We start from the raw sequence: 23,738 nt of genomic DNA on the forward strand, positions 1-23,738 counted from the left end.
CTAACGTTTATGGTATATTTTCAACGTATTGAAAGGATAGAAGGAAGAGGGGACGGAATGACACATCGTAAATATTATGGATCTTCGGTTCGGGGATCATGGCTAGAAGGGATTCAGCTTTTGTCAAATTAACGACAGAAGTTGACATGTTTAGCATTTTAGCTAAACCTAACTATTTCCCTAAACTGTTACGTGCATTCTCCTAATCCGCTTCGAAACAAATCTAACGAATTTAAACAAAAACTGAATTAAAGATTTTTATAACTAAATCAAGATAAACCACCACCTGTCGTTTCTCATCGGAACAAATGAGTCATAGTGGGCAGAACAAGCAAGGAGGTGGGCTGGGCCAAGCACGAGCTAGTGATATCCTATAAACCGGTTCTTGCATACATCCGCACATTTCCGTTAGGGAATGCCTACTATGTGAAGTGCGCGTGTGCAATAACTCAATTCGCCTTTGCGCTCCTTCGAAACAAAGCGATTGTGTTTTACAACTTTGGCGAAGGTTAAGTCTACTCTGTTCATAACCGATTCTAGTTTTGGGAACAGAAAACTGTAGAGATCAAATGTTTAATCGATGAGAAATTTTGCAGAATGTCGACCAAAATCCATCTTCTCCCACGGGGCTTTCTCTCGCTAACATATTTCCTCTCACTGTGGAAACGCAAAGGGGATTCTTCACATGTATTCATCTGGTGAAATATCTGTTCCGTCTCTGGCTGGATCTCTTCAAGCCATGACCCGGTTCTGGTCGGCGAATGTATGTCGCAAGTGACATCACTTGCGGCCAATAAACTGCGAAACTGGCGTGGAATGACTATTTAATTGATAGATGAATTGCATCTTATTGGATTTTTGTTTGTCAAACACCAAGCGACATTGTAGATTAAAGACTTGTTTAGGTAGAAAAGAAACACCGTGAGCGCTACCATGTTTAAAAGCTAGCATCGTTACCATGGGGACTGGCTCCAATCGCAACCTCAGATGGCTAGCTAGATAGTTAAGCAGCTAAATCAAATCAAATTGCATTGGTCATTAGTTCCGTGTGTGCACATCAACACCCACAAATTGAGCACTATACTCAAATGTAATGTTGACAGTTTGTGGTTTACGTTACAACTGGCTATGTGGTAGAGCTAAACAAATAACATTACCAAGTTTAGGCTTGCCAACTACATGACCAGGTAGCTAGCTCCTTGGCTAGTTAGCTAACTATTAAATGTTGTTAGTCTTCCACGTAGACCTGAACTAAACTCTTGATTAGCTTTCAATTGAGTGAAGAGTCACGCTAACATGAATGTGTTCCCATTTTCTCATTTCAGATTTGATGAGAAGGAAAATGTTTCCAACTGTATTCAGTTGAAGACCTCGGTAATCAAAAGCATCAAAAACCAGCTATTGGACCAGTTTCCAGACATTGAGTCAAGGCTCAACCATAGCATGCCAAAAAGGATCCTGTCAAAATAGTGAGATGGTAAGTCAAGAAGATAACATTTTCTCCCCTTCTCAATTCAGTCTGCTTTATTGGCATGACGTAACAATGTACATATTGCCAAAGCTTACTTTGGATATTTACTACATGAAAATAACGAGAATCAAAATTGTCAATGGGACAACAGTAACAACAATAACCAAGGGTCAAAATAACCATACATTGAACAATAACAATAAGCATACTGTAGAGGACATGTGCAGGTTGATTGGTCTGTCAGACACTGTCCCTCAATTTATGGCAGGCAGAAATGTAGTGTGCTGCCAACCCACAGCTCTCTGCGTCCTTCCCCAACAGGACGGGTAGCCAACTCTCATCAGAGAGGTCTTTGAAACCTTGAATAAGGGTTTCAAATTTGGGGAAATTACACTAATTGTTTTATATTTTTCACATTTTGTCAGGAAATGCAGCTCTGTCTCAGGTTCTGCTGTTGTACAGTGGCTGCACAGCCTTTCCTCTACAGGGAGCCAGGTTTTCCTGTGTCTACCCTTCTCAAGGTTGTGCTCACTGAGCCTATACTTTGAAGGTTTTTCTAAGGTTTTGATCAGTAACCATGGTCAAATAGTTAGCCACAATGTACTGTCGATTTAGGGCCAGACAGCACTGTACTCTGCTTAGCACTGCATTTTCTTAGCACTGTGTTTTCTCAGTGGCTGTGTTTGAGAGCGTCAAATCCATTACACTTTCTGTACATGGTTTTAATTTGCAGTTGCAGCCGATAACACTTTTCTAGTTTCCCTTTTCCATTATTCACAGGTGTTTGGAAATGCTGGTTAGCTAATTAGAAAAAGGTGGTTGCCTTTCTCTTCCATATGTGGAAATATGGCCATCTGGGATCAGTTTGAAAAAGGTGTATAGTAATATAACTGTTTTTAATTTTACATTTTTTATTTAGAAATGATATGAAAATAAAGTTCCGAAGGTTTACAAAACCATATTGCAAGTAATAACGTTTAGACAGCGTCGGGGCTGTTGTACACATTGTCCGTGCCGCATTGCATGCTTCGGCTGAGAACCCAAGAGGTCACCCTAGGGGAACGAGAGCAACTGTTTGACATGTTATGTTTTGTGTTCCATCATCCAACCCACAGCCATGAACACATTGAAATCTTGACAGTGAATGGAGAATTGCTCTTCTTCAGACAAAGAGAAGGACCGTTCTACCCAACTCTCCGACTGCTGCATAAGTGTAAGACCTCCACTCTTTTTGATATGTAGGTACTGTCTGTGATTTGAATTCAATCACTTTTTGACAGCACGCCTTTTGATTTGAACAAAACTTACCATACATATTTGTCCATAGTAGAAGTGCTCAGGAAGTGACTTTATGCCAAAATGTTAACTTGAATGGGAAAATCTGTTTTAAAGTATACTGTCAATCCTCCATAGGAAACCTATTGATCATAGAAATATAGATAATAGAATAAACATGTTAGCAGTTGATGTTACTCTTCAATAACACAGACCCCAGAGCAAATCAAGGGGAGAAAAATAGGTTTATTCAAAGAGGACAGATCATATATGTTATGCGAGAGGCAGATGTTCATTCTCCCCTGTCCTCAGTGATTCTTCCACAGAACAAATAGACAGGATGTAATTTTAAAACCTCCAAACCTAGCCTGCGGTTGACCAATTAGAATTCCTTGCAGTAAAATTGGGCCAATGGCCAGATTACACATATCCTGTTTCAGACTCGATGTATAGACCATTTGAACCAATGAAAACCTCACGAACGTAGCTTTGAGTCCAGGACTGACATTCCTACACACATTCTAAACAGATGAACAACTATTTCCATTGATCATTTATTCCCTATTGACCTCTAGTCCTCTGCGCTGTGTATTATCTTAAAGTATTCTGACAGACATGAACATTAAGTTGATATTTGACGGTGGGCAGACCCGCGGCCCTCTTTGTGGTAGTAATTAAAGTTAAAATTTCAAATCAAATTGCAGTGGTCTGAAGGGATAAGTCCGTTCAATGAATTATACCTGTTTATGTTGTTGTTATATTGTTATATTTGGAAACACATTTTCCTTGACTCCAACCCCATTCACTGCACTGAACGGATGTGGGTGGGCAATGTCTACATAAGGGTGCATATTAAAAACTCTGACGAAGGCCTTGGGGCTGATACGTAAAGTGTAATACTAGCAAGAGCAGCGTGCAGGATCCTATTTTATCTCATATTATTGTAATGACACCCACCCTGTATTCAACTGCATGTTGTGTCTCAACCGAGGGCAGACCCAACACAACCTCAGATGATGTTAGGGTAGGGTCTAAGCTAAAATAAATGTAATCATAGAAATTGACATTTTCCTTTAACATGAATGATCTAAAAAAGTAAAACATTTTTTTTGAATATATAAAAAAAAGGGGGTTAATTTCTTTTTTTTTGAGATCATTCAAGTTAAAGGAAAATGTCTTTCTATGATTACATTTATTTTTTAAGGATATTATGAAATAGTTGGACAACCTTGTTTTGTAAGTGTTTAAATGTTATCAACTGTTTATTTTCCAGTGATGAAGACATGGATGCCTCATGGTATGGTGGGGTATGCAAAATGTGTCAACTTTGAGTACCTTCATCTCCTGAATGTTTTGACATTCAGGTCTAAAAGTCACTTTCTGACCACTTCTTCCATGGCCAAACATGTATGGAAAGTTTTGATTAAATCAAAAGGGAGGCTGTCAAATAGTGAATGAATTCAAATGGATTTACCCTATGTGCTTTGTGTACTTGTACTGTTTGGTAAGTTACTATTTTTTTCTGTTCGTATTTTACAGACCCTTTTATTCTTCCACACCAACAAGTAAAGGGGCCATCAAGTTTGTCCGAAGTGGAGCCAATATCATGTGCACTGGATTGACATCCCCAGGTGCCAAACTCTACCCTTCTGCCTCAGAAACAGTAGTTGTATCCTTCCTTTGACCGATAAGCTGATCATGTACGGTGCCTTGAGAAAGTATACATACACCTTGACTTATTCCACATTGTGTTACAGCCTGAATTCAAAATTTATGAAATGCTTTTTCTCACCCATCTACACACAATCCCATTACGAGAGTTAAAACCTGTTTAGACATTTTTGCAAATGTATTGATAATGAAATGGAGAAATATCACATAAGTATTCATACCCCTGAGTCAACGTCAGAATCACCCTTTGCAGTGATTACACCAGGATTGTTCAATCTTTTTAAACTTATTCAAGCTTTGTCAAGTTGATGTTGATCATTGCAAGACACCCATTCAAGTCTTGCCATAGATTTAAGTAGATTTAAGTTGAAATTGTCACTCGGGAACATTCAATGTGATCTTGGTAAGCAACTTGTGTATATTTGGCCCTGCGTTTTAGGTTATTGTCCTGCTGAAAGGTGAATTGTCACCCAGTGTCTGTTGGAAAGCAGACTGAACTAGGATTTTTTTTCTGTGCTTAGCTATATTCCATTTATTTGTATCCAAAATAAATTCCTTGTCCTTGCCTATGACAAGCATACTCATAACATGATGCAGCCACCACCATGCTTGAAAATATGAGGAGTGATACTCAGTGATGTTGTTGGATTTGCCCCAAACATAATGCTTTGTATTCAGGACAAAAAAGTACATTTCTTTGAATTTTATTTTTGAAGTTTTACTTCAGTGACTTATTGCAAACAGGACTTATGTTTTGGAATATTTTTTATTCTGTACAGGCATTCTTTTCACTCTGTCATTTAGATTATTTACTCCACAATACTATGTTGTTGTTCCATCCTCCGTTTTCTCCTATCACAGCCATTAAACTCCACAACTGTTTTAAAGTCACCATTGAGCTCATGGTGAATTCCCTGTGCGGTTTAACTCTACTCCAGAAACTGAGTTTGGAAGGACACCTGTATCTTTGTAGTGACTGGGTGTATTGATACATCATCCAAAGTGTAATTAATAACTTCACCATGTTCAAAGGCATATTCAATGTTTATTTTTTTACACATCTCACAATAGGTGCCCTTCTTTGTGAGGTGCCCTTCTTTATGAGGTGCCCTTCACTGGTCTTTGTAATTGAATCTGTGTTTGAAATCCACTGCTCGACTTGAGGGACCTTACAATTATCTGTATGCGTGGGGTGCCGAGATGAGGTAGTCATTAAAAAAGTCATATTGCACACAGTGAGCCCCATGCAACTTATGTGACTCGTTAAGCACATTTTCACTCCTGAACTTATTTTGGGCTTGCCATAATGAAGGGGTCGAATACTTATTGACTCAAGACATTTCAGTTGAAAATAAAAATAAAAAACAGAATTCCACTTTGGGGGTATTGTGGAGGCCAGTGACACAAAATATCAATTGAATACATTTTAAATACAGGCTGTAACACAACAAAATGTGGAGAAGGTCAAGGGGTGTGGATACTTTCTGAAGGCACTGTTTGTTCAGTACAACGTCTTTCTTGGCCCGTTTGCTACATGGACAAGCCCTTAGGATCAGGCTCCGTCCATGTAATCCTATTCATTTATGGCCACGATGATGCTTTCAGTAACTCAAGAGTTCCAGAGTTGGAAATGGCTTACCACTAGATCGGCCCTCAGTAAATCTGAATTCCAAGTGGGAAACTCAGACCAGAATGTTGATACCCGAGTTGTGATGTTTCTCCACTTACCTTAATCTTTTGGTTTGAGTTGAAAAACAAATTAAAATCAAATCAAATTTATTTATATAGCCCTTCGTACATCAGCTGATATCTCAAAGTGCTGTACAGAAACCCAGCCAAAAACACCAAACAGCAAGCAATGCAGGTGTAGAAGCAAAACAAAGCCATTTTCAATGCAGTTTGACCCATACAGTATAGTACCATGTATTCAGATCCCTTCCCTTTTTCCACATTTTGTTACATTACAGCCTTATTCTAAAATTGATTTGCTATGAGACTAGAAATTGAGCTCAGGTACATCCTGTTTCCATTGATCATCCTTGAGATGCTTCTACAACTTGATTGCAGTCCACCTGTGGTAAATTCAATTGATTGGACATGATTTGGAAAGGCACACACCTGTCTATATAAGGTCCCACAGTTGACAGAGCATTTCAGAGGACAGTGTATGTTGCATTGATCTGATCTGTAATAGACTATGGCAGTATAGTTCGGCAGCCCGGACTTCTTTGGAAAGACTAGCTGTCATACAGGGGCAAGGACTCAGAATATGTAGTGGGGCGTTTCAGACGTCCCCAATGGCTGCACTACATGTGGAGATGGGGGATATGTCATTGCAGATTAGGAGACGACAGCTGGCAATGAATTATTCTGTTAACCTACAGGGACATGGGGTCTCATCCTGCAAAAGGGATTTTACAGGCCTGCTGGGAACATGAGAGAAGACAGAATACGAGCTTTGTGTGGGTGGGTAATATCCAGGCAAAGGAAATGGGACTGTATGGAAGGGAGTTTAGTCCAAAGGTAGCCATTCCTGCAAACCCACCATGGCTACTCCTGCCTCCAGTAGTTGATCTAGAAGTGTTGGAGAGACGACAGAAAGATAGATCATCACCCTCCCTATCTGATTTGTTTAAGAGACGTCGGGATACTGTGTATCAGGATTTTGTAGCCAAATACACAGATGGTTCAGAAGATCCAAAGACCGGACGTATTGGGTCAGCATTTGTAGTGCAGGAATTTGGGGTGGAAGTCAGGAAACATATATTACAGATGGTCTTGCAGTGGGTGGAGGAAGTCACAGCAGATGGAGTAGTTATTTGCTCTGATTCATGTGCAGTGTTGATAAGTCTTCAAGTCATTTAGGTCACGTAGCAGACAAGACCTGCTTTATGAGGTGCTAAAAACCCATGGCAGGATTAGACAGATGGGTATATAGGTTTACTTGGGTCCCAGCCCATGTGGGGATGGAGGGAAACGAGGCAGTTGATGTACTGGCAAAACAAGCACTTAGAAGTGGGAATGTTGATGTTGAAGTTACAATGAGCAAGGCAGAGATAAAAAGCCTGATATGGACCGTGATGGTGCAGAGATGGCAGGAGCAGTGGAATAGAGATGCTAAGGGCAGGCATTTATTTCAAGTACAGAGGAAAGTCAGTGAGGGGAAGACTGTAGGAAGGGACAGAACAGAGGAGGCTATTTTTACAAGATTAAGGGTGGGACACAGCCGGTCCTTAAATGTGATAAGAAAGCATCCAACAGTAAAGTGTGATTTTATTGCCAGGAAACCGAGACGTGGAGCATGTATCACTACAGTGTGGGCAGTTTAGAGGGAAAGAGAGGCTGAGGTCTAGTATGAGGGAGAAGTAGATACAGGAAATTAGTTTTGAGGTATATTGAGTAGAACGTCATTAGATATAGTCTCAAATATTTTATATTTTTTAAGAGCAACAGGGCTGGCAGGTAGGATTTAGTTTCTCCCGGTCTCTGGCCCACACTCCAGTACAGTAGGTGGCGGTAATGCATCAAAACATTTCTGCAGCATCGAAGGTCCCCAAGATCACACTGGCCTCAATCATTCTTAAATGGAAGAAGTTTGGATCCACCAAGACTCTTTCTAGAGCTGGTCGCCCTGACAAACTGAGCAATCGGGGTTGAAGGGCCTTGGTCAGGGAGGTGACCAAGAACCCCATGGTTACTCTGACAGAGCTCCAGAGTTCCTCTGTGGAAATGGGTGAAACTTCCAGAAAGACAACCATCAATGCAGTACTCCACCTTCAGTAAAAGGCACATGACAGCCCACTTGGAGTTTGCCAAAGGCACCTAAAGACTCTCAGACCATGAGAAACAAGATTCTCTGGTCTGATGAAACCATGATTGAACACTGGCCTGAATGCCAAGTGACACACCTTGAGGAAACCTGGCACCATCCCTACGGTGAAGTATGGTGGTGGTAGCATGCTGTGGGGATGTTTTTCAGCGGCAGGGACTGGGAGACTAGTCAGGATCGAGGAGAAAAATGAACGGAGCAAAGTACAGAGATCCTCACGACCTCTGACCAGGGCAAAAGTTCACCTTCCAACAGAACAATGACCCTAAGCACACAGCCAAGACAATGCAGGACTGACTTCGGGACAAGTCTCTGAATGTCCTTGAGTGGCCCAGCCAGAGCCTGGACTTGAACCCCATCGAACATCTCTGGAGAGAGCTGAAAATAGCTGTGCAGCGACGCTACCCATCCAACCTGACAGAGCTTGAGAGGATCTGCAGAGAACAATGGGAGAAACTCCCCAAATACAGGTGTGCCAAGCTTGAAGCGTCATACCCAAGAAGACTTGAGGCTGAAATCGCTGCCAAAGGTGCTTTAGCAAAGTACTGAGTAAAGGGTCTGAATAATTTTGTAAATGTTTATTTTTAATACATTTTGAAAATTGCCAAAACCCATTTTTGTTTTGTCATTATGGGGTATTGTGTGTAGCTTGAAAGGGGGGGTTTAATCCATTAATCAAATCAAATTTTATTTGTCACATACACATGGTTAGCAGATGTTAATGCGAGTGTAGCGAAATGCTTGTGCTTCTAGTTCCGACAATGCAGTAATAACCAACAAGTAATCTAACTAACAATTCCAAAACTACTGTCTTATACACAAGTGTAAGGGGATAAAGAATATGTACATAAAGATATATGAATGAGTGATGATACAGAGCAGCATAGGCAAGATACAGTAGATGGTATCGAGTACAGTATATACATATGAGATGAGTATGTAAACAAAGTGGCATAGTTAAAGTGGCCGGTGATACATGATTACATAAAGATGCAGTAGATGAGAGTACAGTGTATACATGAGATGAATAATGTAGGGTATGTAAACATATTAGGTAGCATTGTTTAAAGTGGCTAGTGATTTATTTGACATAATTTCCCATTATTAAAGTGGCTGGAGTTGAGTCAGTGTGTTGGCAGCAGCCACTCAATGTTAGTGGTTGCTGTTTAACAGTCTGATGGCCTTGAGATAGAAGCTGTTTTTCAGTCTCTCGGTCCCAGCTTTTATGCACCTGTACTGACCTCGCCTTCTGGATGATAGCGGGGTGAACAGGCAGTGGCTCGGGTGGTTGTTATCTTTGATGATCTTTATGGCCTTCCGGTAACATTGGGTGGTGTAGGTGTCCTGGAGGGCAGGTAGTTTGCCCCCGGTGATGCGTTGTGCAGACCTCACTACCCTCTGGAGAGCCTTACGGTTGTGGGCGGAGCAGTTGCCGTACCAGGCGGTGATACAGCCCGCCAGGATGCTCTCGATTGTGCATCTGTAGAAGTTTGTGAGTGCTTTTGGTGACAAGCCAAATTTCTTCAGCCTCCTGAGGTTGAAGAGGCGCTGCTGCGCCTTCTTCACGATGCTGTCTGTGTGGGTGGACCAATTCAGTTTGTCTGTGATGTGTATGCCGAGGAACTTAAAACTTGCTACTCTCTCCACTACTGTTCCATCGATGTGGATAGGGGGGTGTTCCCTCTGCTGTTTCCTGAAGTCCACAATCATCTCCTTAGTTTTGTTGACGTTGAGTGTGAGGTTATTTTCCTGGCACCACACTCCGAGGGCCCTCACCTCCTCCCTGTAGGCCAGGGGTGTCAAAGTCAAATGGACGGAGGGCCAAATAAAAAATTTAGCTACAAGCCGAGGGCCGGACTGTTCGAATGTTCATTGAAAAATTTTTAAATGACGCATATAGTCTAGTGAACCTAATTGAACCTACTGAAAACCTAACAAATATATTCCAATATGATCAGATAAATAAAGCAATATTTTCTTATGGCTCTGTCAGTAATCTTTAATTTTCAACAGACACAAAAGACAAATTTCCTTTATATAAAAATCCCCATAACATGAACATTAAATGAAAGAAACCGGTATTCAAGGCACCATCAGTAGCCTATATTTTCTATTTTAGCAAAAGTGGGCTAAATTTACTTCAAAGAAAAAAACAATAATAGCAATTTTCTATCATCCACTCAACTGAAATATTTTTAAAATATAATTGGATTGAAATACAATAAAATAAAGTGCAAAAATCTATTAATCAAAAACAACACTTTGTTTAAGGAGAAGTAACATGCAGTGAAAACAAATATTAAACTTTAACTTTTAAACTTGAACTGAGTAAAAACTCTAAATATGTGATTGCACAGTAATGTTCACTTGTTTGAGGTTGAGGGTGATACTTGGTGGTGTCCCATCTTTTCCACAAGTTCATCAATGTTCGGGGTAAGGCTCTGAGCTGAGGAAATCCTCAGAATTGAGTGGAGGTGTTCAGCAGTGTCGACTTCTGTGTGATGTTTTGTTCAGGTTCATCAAAGAAAAAGTTGTTCACACAGGTATGTGCTGCCAAACATAGACAACGTTTGAGCAGCCTGGATGCGCAGCTGGGGCATTGTGTCGGGGAGGAAACGGGCGAACTCCGCAGCACCCACTGCCGCATATTTTGCCCTCAGTGCATCATTGCATTGGAGGTCAATCAACTCCATTTGGAGGTTTGGTGGTGAGCTTTCCACGTCAACAGCAAATGGGTTACCGAGCAGTTCCAACCTGCTTTTTTGTGCTTCAAAGTCAGCAAATCGGCGTCGAAAGTCAGCGGCAAGCATACCTATTTTATCAGCCAACTGTGCGCTCGGGAACGCACTGGTAGAGAGCTTCTCTTTCATGGTCTGGCAGCTGGGAAAGTGGCTCAAATTTTCTTTCCGCATCTGCGTCTCCCACAGAGTCAGTTTGGTTTTAAATGCCTTCACTGTACTGTACATAACAGTACAGTGAACCCATCCACAGCCAAGGAATATGCAATGAAATCTTTTCCCTTTTTCACAAGCTGCTCTTTTAGATTGATTGACAACTGGTCTACTCTCTCGGCAATGGTGTTTCTGCTCAGACTCACATTTAAAAAGAGTTGCCTTTTTTCTGGGCAAACTTCGTCACAAACTTTAATCATGCAGTTTTTGATGAAATCCCCCTCCGTAAATGGCCGGGCTGATTTAGCGATCTCTTCTGCCAAAATAAAACTGGCCTTGACAGCAGCCTGGCCTTGTGATTTGGCTTTTTTGAACAGAGCCTGTCGAGATTTGAGGCCTCGTTTTAATTCCTCTGCCTTTTGTAGCCTTTGTTCCATGTCCATATTCTTGTTTTTGTCCGCGTGTTTCGTTTCATAATGTCGTCTCAGATTATACTCTTTCAGTACCGCCACACTTTCTCCACACAGAAGACACACAGGTTTTCCAGCTACCTCCGTGAACATATACTCCGACTCCCACCTTGTTTGAAACCCCGGTTCTCAGTGTCCACCTTCCGTTTTGCCATTTTTGATGGGTATCTGAAAGTTAATTTTACTGTGATGCTGACGACTGCTGTGCCAATAAATATTGAAATGAAGCAGCCTACTGCTCGGTGCGTCACCGTTGCATTGTGGGAAATGTAGTATTGGTGCGTGTAAAAGATCTGCGGGCTGCCGGCTTGCTGCGGTCTGCGGGCCGGTTCTAATAATAAATCAAGATCATCCCAGGGGCCGTAAAAAACCTTCTCGCGGGCCGGATGTGGCCCGCGGGCCTTGACTCTGACATATGTGCTGTAGGCAGTCTCGTCGTTGTTGGTAATCAAGCCTACCACTTGTGTCGTCCGCAAACTTGATGATTGAGTTGGAGGCGTGCGTGGCCATGCAGTCGTGGGTGAACAGGGAGTACAGGAGAGGGCTCAGAACGCACCCTTGTGGGGCCCCAGTTTTGAGGATCAGAGATGTTGAGTGGAGATGTTGTTGCCTACCCTCACCACCTGGGGGCGGCCCTTCAGGAAGTCCAGTACCCAGTTGCACAGGGCGGGGTCGAGACCCAGGGTCTCGAGCTTGATGACGAGCTTGGAGGGTACTATGGTGTTAAATGCCGAGCTGTAGTCGATGAACAGCATTCTCACATAGGTATTCCTCTTGTCCAGATGGGTTAGGGCAGTGTGCAGTGTGGTTGAGATTGCATCGTCTGTGGACCTATTTGGGCGGTAAGCAAATTGGAGTGGGTCTAGGGTGTCAGGTAGGGTGGAGGTGATATGGTCCTTGACTAGTCTCTCAAAGCACTTCATGATGACGGAAGTGAGTGCTACGGGGCGGTAGTCGTTTAGCTCAGTTACCTTAGCTTTCTTGGGAACAGGAACAATGGTGGCCCTCTTGAAGCATGTGGGAACAGTAGACTGGTATAGGGATTGATTGAATATGTCCGTAAACACATCAGCCAGTTGGTCTGCGCATGTTCTGAGGGCGCGGCTGGGGATGGCGTCTGGGCCTGCAGCCTTGCGAGGGTTAACACGTTTAAATGTTTTACTCACCTCGGCTGCAGTGAAGGAGAGTCCGCATGTTTTCGTTGCAGGCCGTGTCAGTGGCACTGTATTGTCCTCAAAGCGGGCAAAAAAGTTATTTAGTCTGCCTGGGAGCAAGACATCCTGGTCCGTGACTGGGCTGGTTTTCTTTTTGTAGTCCGTGATTGACTGTAGACCCTGCCACATACCTCGTGTCTGAGCCGTTGAATTGAGATTCTACTTTGTCTCTATACTGACGCTTACCTTGTTTGATAGCCTTGGAGGGAATAGCTGCACGGTTTGTAATCGGTCATGTTTCCAGTCACCTTGCCCTGATTAAAAGCAGTGGTTCGCTTTCAGTTTCACGCGAATGCTGCCATCAATCCACAGTTTCTGGTTTGGGAATGTTTTAATCGTTGCTATGGGAACGACATCTTCAACGCACGTTCTAATGAACTCGCACACCGAATCAGCGTATTCGTCAATGTTGTTGGACTGGGATACGAAACATATCCCAGTCCACGTGATGGAAGCAGTCTTGGAGTGTGGAATCAGCTTGGTCGGACCAGCGTTGGACAGACCTCAGCGTGGGAGCTCCTTGTTTTAGTTTCTGTCTGTAGGCAGAGATCAGCAAAATGGAGTCGTGGTCAGCTTTTCCGAAAGGAGGGAGGGGCAGGGCCTTATATGCGCCGTGGAATTTAGAATAACAATGATCCAAGGTTTTGCCAGCCCTGGTTGCGCAATCGATATGCTGATACAATTTAGGGAGTCTTGTTTTCAGATTAGCCTTGTTAAAATCCCCAGCTACAATGAATGCAGCCTCAGGATGTATGGATTCCAGTTTGCAAAGAGTCAAATAAAGTTCGTTCAGAGCCATCGATGTGTCTGCTTGGGGGGGAATATATATGGCTGTGATTATAATCGAAGAGAATTCTCTTGGTAGATAATGCGGTCGACATTTGATTGTGAGGAATTCTAAATCAGGTGAACAGAAGGATTTCAGTTCCTGTGATCACACCATGTCTCGTTAGCCATAAGGCATATGCCCCCGCCCGTCTTCTTACCAGAAAGATGTTGGTTTCTGTCGCCGCGAGGAGTGGAGAAACCCGCTGGCTGCACCGCTTCGGATAGTGTCTCTCCAGTGAGCCATGTTTCCGTGAAGCAAAGAACGTTACAGTCTCTGATGTCCCTATGGAATGCTACCCTTGCTTGGATTTCATCAACCTTGTTGTCAAGAGACTGGACATTGGCGAGAAGAATGCTAGGGAGTGGTGCACGATGTGCCCGTCTCCAGAGTCTGACCAGAAGACCGCCTCGTTTCCCTCTTTTATAGAACAAGGCTGTAACATAACAAAATGTGGAAAAGGTCAAGGTCTGAATACTTCCCGAATGCACTGTTTTGACACATTGTCAATATAAGCAAGCAAACAAATGTATTAATAGCTACATTAATCCCACTGGTTGAAAAGCACTAATGCATTAGTTATGACTCACCAACTGGGACTTAACGAGTTCCTGAAAACCTTCCGAAAGCACCATTATGTCAGCCTGTAATTGTCATACACCAACATTGGTGTTTTGACACTTCCTGTTGGTATCAAGTGCATGTGAGGTGGTGTTTCCTTTACAATTGGTTTCAGGCCATAATGGCAGAGGGCAAGCAATATGCGCTGTGTGTCGGAGTCATGAAGATGTCTGCAGAAAACATGTAATTATCACGACTTTCCTATTTACACCACAGAAATGTACTTGTACACATACGACATCACCAAAAGTATGTGGACACCCCTTCAACACCTGTTGCTGACAGTATCAAATCGCGCACACAGCCATGCAATCTCCATAGACAAATATTGGCAGTAAAATGGCCTTACTGAAGAGCTTAGTGACTTTCAACATGGCACCGTCATAGGATGCCACCTTTCCAACAAGTCAGTTAGTCAAATTCTCGACCTTGTAGAGTGGCCCGGTCAACTGTAGGGCTGTTGTTGTGAAGTGGAAACGTCTAGGAGCAACAACGGCTCAGCCATGAAGTGATAGGCCACACAAGCTCACAGAATGGGACCACCGAGTGCTGAAGCGCATAAATATCGTCTGACCTCGATTGCAACAGTCACTATCGAGTTCTAAACTGCCTCTGGAAGCAATGTCAGCACAAGAACTGTTCTTTGGAAGCTTCATAGAATGGGTTTCCATGGCCGAGCAGCCGCACACAAGCCTAACACGGAACCCAAACCGGCTGCGCGTGTGCGCTATTGTGCATACATTTATTTTGTCCCCCTACATCAAACGCGATGATGACACAAGGGTTAAAATATCAAAACAAACTCTGAACCAATGACATTAATTTGGGGACAGGTCGAAAAACAAACATCTCTGGCAATTTAGCTAGTTAGCTTGCACTTGTTAGCTAATTTTTCCTATTTAGCTAGCTTGCTTTTGCTAGCTAATTTGTCCTGGGATATAAACATTGAGTTGTTATTTTACCTGAAATGCACAAGGTCCTCTACTCTGACAATTAATCCACACATAAAACGGTCAACCCGAAACGTTTCTAGTCGTCTTTCCTCCTTCCAGGCTTTTTCATCTTTGAACTTACATGGTGATCGGCATCTAAACTTTCATAGTATTGTCGTGTCTTTGGCTATGCCGGATTAAGTGATATGACATGTTATTCTATAAAATCATTTCTGTCATTAATATTACCTGATTAGTTCATTACATTTACATGATTAGCTCAGAGTCGGGCACCACAAAATAATATTTTTGAGCTGTTATCTTCCGAATAAACTCTTAAAGACCTAGTAATATTTTACATCAATAGCAGTCAATATTAATCGTCATCTTAATTCAGTCTCATCTGAAAGTTGTACATTCTTAGTTATCTGCACGAACCCTGGCTAACATGTTGAATCAGCAATACAAAAATTGGGTTTAATTATTTATTTACTAAATACCTAACTAATCACACAGAATTACACATACACATATTTAAATCATAACTTGATTACACATTACGTCATAAAGGAAAACGTCCCTAGCGGGCAGAACAGATATGACAGCTTGTTACACAAAAGAAAAGGGGCTGGGTTTGAGTGAAAGAGCGGGAAGACTGAGGAACAAAGGGAAGAAGCTGTGCTGTTGTAAATACAGTATCGTATGCATTCTAAATTACTGCCCATTTGGAAAAGGAAAATGCAATACATATTTACTCTGAGCTGCGCTTCGGTAGGTTGGTGGTAGATGGAAGGCCGTATTGCCCAACCGAGTCCTTTGAAGAATGTCTCTGGTCGATTGGAAACGTTGTAGCAACATCGTTGTGTGATAGACGGGATACTCTGTCTGTTCCTTCCTAACCCTCGTTTGCATCTGCTGTTGCTGACTCAACGGCTAGGAGGTATCACTTCTGTAGTGAATAAGAGTTCAAAGTTCATACCATTCGCAACCAAAGCTCACACTGATGTTGGCTTCGTTCTGTAGTTATCTGAACCATTCTGACATAGGACCGTCATCCTCACATCTTCGGAACAGGAGGTTATATTGTCGTCAAAGGCTTATATAGGAAGGGAGAGGGCGTGTTTGAAAAGTTTTATAGCCCATGTCCCTTCACAGGGGCGGGCCACTGATTGAGCAGCCCTATCTTATGAAAACCTAAAATCACATTTCATCCCATCACGAATAATTTCATATTCAAACATTTAAATTGAACAACAATTCCATGTAAATCCGATAACTCTGATGTGCAGACTTTCCACTGTAGAGTTTGTCATCTTATCATTGATGAGAATGCCTCAGATGACAACCAAACTGACATCATTTTCATTAAGTACCACCGCATATGTTCAATTGTTCGGATTACCAGAATATAGTTCAGTTCCCCCCACCTTCTGATGTTCCCATAATCTCTATGTTAACCAAGGTTTTTGCAAATGTAACATCAGTAGGGTAGCGGGAGGAAAAGGGTAGGGAAAGAGGTATTTTCATAAACCTACCCCCCAGGCCAACGTCATGACAGTATTACCACGATGACTGGCAAACGGTTCGTCTTTCAATCAACCACGTGGGTATAACCAATGAGATGGCACGTGGGTACCTGCTTCTATAAACCGATGGGAGAGGCAGGACTTTCAGAGCGATAGAGGATAACACTACCTGCCCGAATGCATAGTGCCAAATGTAAAGTTTGGTGGAGGAGGAATAATGGTCGGGGGCTGTTCATAGTTTGGGCTTAGTCCCTTTAGTTCCAGTGAAGGGGAATCTTGACGATACAGCATACAATGACACGATTCTGTGCTTCCAACTTTGTGGCAACAGTTTGGGGAAGGCCCTTTCCTGTTTCAGCATGACAATACTCCCGTGTACAAAGCGAGGTCCGTGCGGAAATGGTTTGTCAAGATTAATGTGGAAGAACTTGACTGGCCTGCGCAGAGCCCTGACCTCAACCCAACATGTAGCATTTTCCTTTCTTTTTTCCATGAGTTTGCCTACAACTTCAGCACCTGCTGTAAGTGCCTGGATGTGCGTATGTTCTTCAGCTTTCATAAATGGATCTGGACCATTCACTATGAACTGGACTGTGTTAAGGCTAAAGTATGAGCAGTGTGAGTTTTGAGATTAAAGCGAGAGCTGCATGTAGCCATGTGTGGACATTTTGTTCATATGTTATTTAGCCCAGTTCTAGATAATTTGTAGTCAGCTATAGGGGAGTGATTGCTTCCTACAAGAGCACAAAGCGAATACATTTCTAGACATATTTGAAAAGCGAGTCAGGTAAAAGCTTTTGTTTTTTGTCTCAAAGTGGCAGTGTTGTAATTTGACACAGCTTATTTTAAGCCTAAATAACCAACAGGCAGAGGGTAGAATAATTGTTCTGATTCTCTGTAATAATGGTATGGGAATAATAATGCATTTTATTTGTTTATTTTATTTTGCATAAAACAACACAACACTTTCAGTCACCTTATCTGAAGGACAAGTGGAGAGACAGGTTAGTGTCAAGCCCTGCATGTTTTTCCCCCCAAAAGTCTCATGGAATGGTAACCCACATTGAACACCACACATTGGCTGAATGATAGAACAGCTATTTCCTTGTTAAAATGTTATGGTATACATTTTCACTGTTGTTTTAGGCCACTCTGGTAGGCCTACATTATGATAAAATAGCCACGGTAGCCTACATAGCCATTGTTAAAACTAACTTAAAAAGTGGGTACAGCCTCAGTGTTCACAGTAAACACGTGCTGGAAGTTGCACTGAATCTTCACAATGTTCAATTTGGGCTCAGCAGACCTGAAATTTGCTCAATGCTGAAAAAAATGAAAGGGAACACTTATTTTAGCAGCAAAGGGGGGACCAACTTCATATTAATGCCCATGATTTTGGAATGAGATGTTAGAAAGACAGGTGTCCGCATGCTTTTGATCATGTGTACTTGTATATACAGTACGCATATAGACTTTCCTGACGCTTCACTTTTTGTGGACAGAGAGAAAGTCAACAAGGGAGTAGGAGTTGAAAATGTTCGTTATCTTAACGACGGACTGTGGCACATGAAGACGTATAAGTGAGATGTCATTACCCACCCCCTGGACAACATGGAGCTCTTGACAGCGAGGCTGCCAGTCAATTGTTTACACCAAAGCTGGAGGCTTTGAACCAACCTCCAATTGATGCACAAATAAAAACCTGCATTTAAAGTTATTTTCCATTCTTTTGCACTGCCTTTACATTTCATGGTTTCTTTGCTAAAGTCGTTGGGACTCACTTGCAACCAGGAGAAAAACATCTGAAATGGATTGTAGATCATAGTACCATGTCATAAATACATGTAACAGTATATACATGAAATCAATAAAGAATACTCTGGCGAGTTGGAGGCTAAAGAAAGATGAAATCAGATTTTTTTAGGGGGTCAGTTACATTCTCTCTTTGCAGTGAACATTTAATTGCCAAAGTTTCCGCACGCATGGTCTTCATTAGGTGTATGTATTTATGAAAACTAAAGTAATCTAGCAGACACTTCCGGCAGGGTAGCCTAGTGGTTAGAGTGTTGGACTAGTAACCGGAAGGTTACAAGTTCAAATCCCTGAGCTGACAAGGTACAAATGTCGTTCTGCCCCTGAACAGGCAGTTAACCCACTCTTCCTAGGCCGTCATTGAAAATAAGAATTTGTTCTTAACTGACTTGCCTAGTTAAATAAAGTTAAAATAAATATGCCAGGATGTACAATTATGCTTGATGGGGCATGAATACAGACAGGCATCACTGGTAAACATTCAAAAAGAATGTCACATTCACTGTTTAATGAAATCATTTTTTATAAATGGCAACTCGAGTTGAGGATAGTTTGTTTGGAGCGCTGTGTGGCTCAGTCGGTAGAGCATGGCGCTTGCAACGCCAAGCGTCGTGGGTTCGATTCCCGCTAGGGCCACCCATATGTAAAAGTAGTGGCCCCAGCCGACTTGTAAGTCGCTTTGGACAAAAGCGTCTGCTAAATGTGATATATTATTATTATATATTAATCAATAGTTTTTGCTTGGCGACTACATTTTCTTCTCACCATGGAAACAAAACAATAATCAATATGAAGGTACACGGAGAACAAGTAGAGCCTACATAAAAATACTCAAACGACAGTTGGGCTAGGGGTACAATAACACAGAACACAAAGACCTTAAGGGATTTACAGTGCATTTGGAAAGTATTCAGACCCCTTGACCTTTTACGTTTTGTTACATTATAGCCTTATTCTAAAATGGATTCAATTGTTTCCCCATAATGATAATGGAAACGCAGTTGACATTTTTGCACACAAAAAAATCAAATTTACATAAGTATTCAAACCCTTTACTCAGTACTTTGTTTAAGCACCTTTGGTAGCGATTACAGCCTCAGGTCTTCTTGGGTATGACGCTACAAGCTTGACACACCTGTATTTGGGGAGTGTCTCCCATTGTTCTCTGCAGATCCTCTCAAGCTTTGTCAGGTCTTAACACATTCCTGAATAATAAATCAACACCTGAGGAATGGCATCTAAAACAATTGCAAAATCTTTAGGTGTTACAGTGATAAGAACTCCTCATAAGTAAAAAATCCTCTGTATTTTCAAGTTGGCTCACCAATAGAATATTTTGGAACAAATATTCTAAAAACAAAGATCTATTTTTATGCAGGGTTAAAAATGTAGGAAGCCTCGACTTCTAATCTTTAGTATGGTTATGCCTAAATATGTAAGTTCTTTCACTGGAATACCCCAATATGAGGGTGTCACACAATCTTTGACAGCCATGAGTTTGCATTTATTAATGCTAAGACTTCGAATCCTTTCCAAAGCATCTGGTCTATCACATTGATTGATATGGAAATCTGACTGGCATCTTTCAGAAATAGTGTAGTATCGTGCTATAGTCATTTACCAGCTATGGAAATACGTTGTACAGGACTTATTCACTTTTATTTTCATTCAATGTCACTATTATTCACTTTGGTTTTTAGAAGTGGGGGGACATAACCTGGTGGGGGACTGGGTGTCATCCCCCAGATTTTTTGGGTGCAACTAAAGCTAATTTCCTGAATTTTTACACAATCCAATATGTTTCCTCCATTTAGAACAAAAAGTAAGGAAAAATACCCATTGTCATCAAGCTAAGTAAGAGCTCATTATTAAAAATGTTTAAGTGATTAATAAGACTGAACTAGATAAAAGGTAATTCAATAACAAAGTGTTGCACTGTTAATCAGTAGCCTAACAAATGCTCCACTCTTGAAAAAAATACAGACTACATTGTCTTTATTAAGACATCCTCTGTATCAAATTTCAACCAGCCAGCCCGAGCCACCTGCACGCCCAACTCCCACCAGTCTTGTCAATAACTCAACTCTCGACACAATTTAATTCCCAGTTCACACCATTTTTTAAAATTCCCACGGGAAAGGTTTGGAGAAAGAAAAAAACACATACACCTTCAAATATATATTAACACACAGAAACTGCAAATCCTCCATATAATTAATCTCATAGGACTAATAGTAGTGTAGAGCTCTTTTTAGTTGCATACAATATAACTGTCGCCTCATTCTGTCCCTAGGGGTCTAACACCCTACAGCTCCCCAACACCCCACCCCCGCTTTAGGATCTTAGTTAAACATTCGTTATTGGTTTTGGGTGTGTTAGGCCAATCCCAGAGTGACAACCCACAGGACGGAAGACCACCAGGGCCAGAACTGAGCAGCCCAGCAGCTAGGGATAGCCTAAACAGGCATCTCCCCTGACGTGAGCACGTTTTCAATACAGATATCTTTAGTCATACTGTATTCCATATAAGGCATTCAGACCTTATGAAAGTTGCCCAATATACCCTTAATATAGTAATACATAACTTGACATTTTGGGAGGATAACCAACCCTCCAATTAATTGCAATGCATTTCTTAGCTGCTATAAATGCTTGGTTACACAGTTTCTTCAGATAAGTCTCCAGTATCAACATTTCCAAGCAAACAAAACAGGGAGAAGGGAGATTCTGTAGACTTGCTGAGATAAAAGAACACACTATTAGGCAGAATTTAGCCAGCCTTCGTACGACCAAAACATATGCAAATATGTCCCCTTTTGTGTTTTACACCTCCGGTAGAGGAATGACATTTCTGAGTGCATGGAATTCAGTTTCACTGGCATATAGTACATTCTATGGATGGCCTTAAACTGCAGTCATTTAGGTCTGAGATGATACGAACACGACTGGACATTCAAACACATCTGTATCCATTCATCATCATCAATAGCTTCTAGCAGGTCTTCCTCACATCTTTGTTTTACATGTTTTGTGTCATCGATAAAAGCTTCTATCAACCCTTGATAGTTTGGAAATCAAGTTTGGAGGTTTGTCATACTGCCTTAAAATAGCATCTGGCCTGTCCTTGTCCAGAGTTTACTGCGCAGAGAGAATAAAGGTTTGTATCTGCAAAACTGTATCTCACCTCTGTCACAGACTGGTCTTCCCTGACTGCCTGACCCTGCTGAGACCCCTGTCACCATCTGATCTTCCTAAAATGAGGCATGACAAGGAATTGCCTTGGTGTACATTTATACATTATATTATCCAAGAATTGAACCAATGGTTGAATAATGGAAATGACCATTATTCCCAAATCCCACACTGTAGCTTTAAACTTAATCCACTGCCCTGTAGCTACTGTAGGTCTACCCATCAAGTTGGAACTTTGTATCATTCGCTGATATTGTTAATATACTGCAAAATTCACTTGTGCTCTGCAGACTGGACTTCCCTGGCTGTCTGAGCATGCTGAGACCCCAGTCACCATCTGATCCTGCTAAGACACGATGAGCATAGTTTTGTGTACTGACTGCACAAGAGGGCTGCCTTCCCATGGGATGCTTGTGTAACAGGGTTGGTTGTTTCCACTTGCCTGAAAAGAAAGGTGTGTTTAATGTTCAAGCATTCTTATTGCATTCTTATTCTTCTCCACTGTGCAATCCAGTTACCGAGCTGGTCATGGGTGCACCTCAGCCACGCTCAAAGTACTAAACAATAGATATAAGACAGTACTGGGCAGCCGTCTTCATCGACCTGGCCAAGGCTTTCGACTCTGTCAATCACTGTATTCTTATTGGCAGACTCAACAGCCTTGGTTTCTCGCAGACAGACTTCAGTGTGTCAAATCGGAGGGCTTGTTGTCCGAACTTCTGGCAGTCTCTATGGCGGTACCACAGGGTTCAATTCTCGGGCCGACTCTTTTCTCTGTATATATATCAACGATGTCGCTCTTGCTGTGGGTGATTCCCTGATCCACCTCTACGCAGACGACACCATTCTGTATACATCTGGCCCTTCTTTGGACACTGTGTTAACTAACCTCCAAATGAGCTTCAATGCCATAGAACACTCCTTCCGTGGCCTCCAACTGCTCTAAAACGCTAGTAAAACCAAATGCATGCTTTTCAACCATTCGCTGCCCTCACCCGCCCGCCAATTAGCATCACTACTCTGGACGGTTCTGACCTAGAATATGTGGACAACTACAAATACCTAGATGTCTGGCTAGACTGTAAACTTTCCTTCCAGACTCATATCAAACATCTTCAATCCAAAATCAAATCTAGAATCGGCTTTATATTTTGCAACAAAGCTTCCACTCACGCTGCCAAACTTACCTTGATTATCCTACCAATCCCCGACTTTAGCGATGTCATCTACAAAATAGCTTCCAATATTCTACTCAGCAAACTGGATGCGGTCTATCACAGTGCCATCCGTTTTGTTCCCAAAGCCCCTTATACCACCCACCACTGCGACCTGTATGCTCTAGTCAGCTGGCCCACGCTACATATTCGTTGTCAGACCCAGTAGCTCCAGGTCATCTATGAGTCTATGCTAGGTAAAGCTCCGCCTTACCTCAGCTCACTGGTCACGATAACAACACCCACACGTAGCACGCACTCCAGCATGTATATCTCACTGGTCATCCCCCAAGCCAGCACCTCCTTTGGCGCCTTTCCTTCCAGTTCTCTGCTGCCAGTGACTGGAACGAATTGCAAAAATCTCTGAAGCTGGAGACTTACATTTCCCTCACTAACTTTAAACATCAGCTATCTGAGCAGCTAATCGATCGCTGCAGCTGTACATAGTTCATCTGTAAATAGCCCACCCAATCTACCTACCTGACCCCCAGATTATTTTTAATTTACTTTTCTGCTCTTTTGCACATCAGAATCACTGCTTGCACATCATCATCTGCTCATCTATCACTCCAGTGTGAATCTGCTAAATTGTAATTACTTCGCTACTATGGCCTATTTATTGCCTAACCTCCTCACACCATTTGCACACACTGTATATAGACTTCATTTTCTTCTATTGTGTTATTGACTGTACGCTTGTTTATTCCATATGTAATGCTGTGTTGTTGTTTGTGTCGCACTGCTTTGCTTTATCTTGGCCAGGTCGCAGTTGTAAATGAGAACTTGTTCTCAAC

The 23,738-nt window shown here is 42.0% G+C and overlaps 1 long non-coding RNA gene across 3 annotated transcripts; it reads left to right on the forward strand.

Annotated features, from left to right (window-relative positions):
* The first annotated feature begins 418 nt into the window (after positions 1-418).
* Positions 419-22,588, forward strand: LOC135546002 (uncharacterized). Of its 3 annotated transcripts, XR_010456532.1 has the most exons (5): positions 419-508; positions 1,326-1,477; positions 2,587-2,684; positions 4,286-4,377; positions 22,021-22,588. It is a non-coding gene; the product is annotated as an uncharacterized LOC135546002 (long non-coding RNA). The 3 variants fall into 3 exon arrangements; XR_010456531.1 differs by lacking the exon at positions 22,021-22,588 and having other exon boundaries at positions 4,286-5,309; XR_010456533.1 differs by lacking the exon at positions 22,021-22,588 and having other exon boundaries at positions 428-1,187; positions 4,286-5,309.
* Positions 22,589-23,738: the final 1,150 nt, after the last annotated feature.

The sequence above is a fragment of the Oncorhynchus masou genome, chromosome 9 (genome assembly GCF_036934945.1).
Source record: "Oncorhynchus masou masou isolate Uvic2021 chromosome 9, UVic_Omas_1.1, whole genome shotgun sequence".
NCBI classification, from domain to species: domain Eukaryota; kingdom Metazoa; phylum Chordata; class Actinopteri; order Salmoniformes; family Salmonidae; genus Oncorhynchus; species Oncorhynchus masou.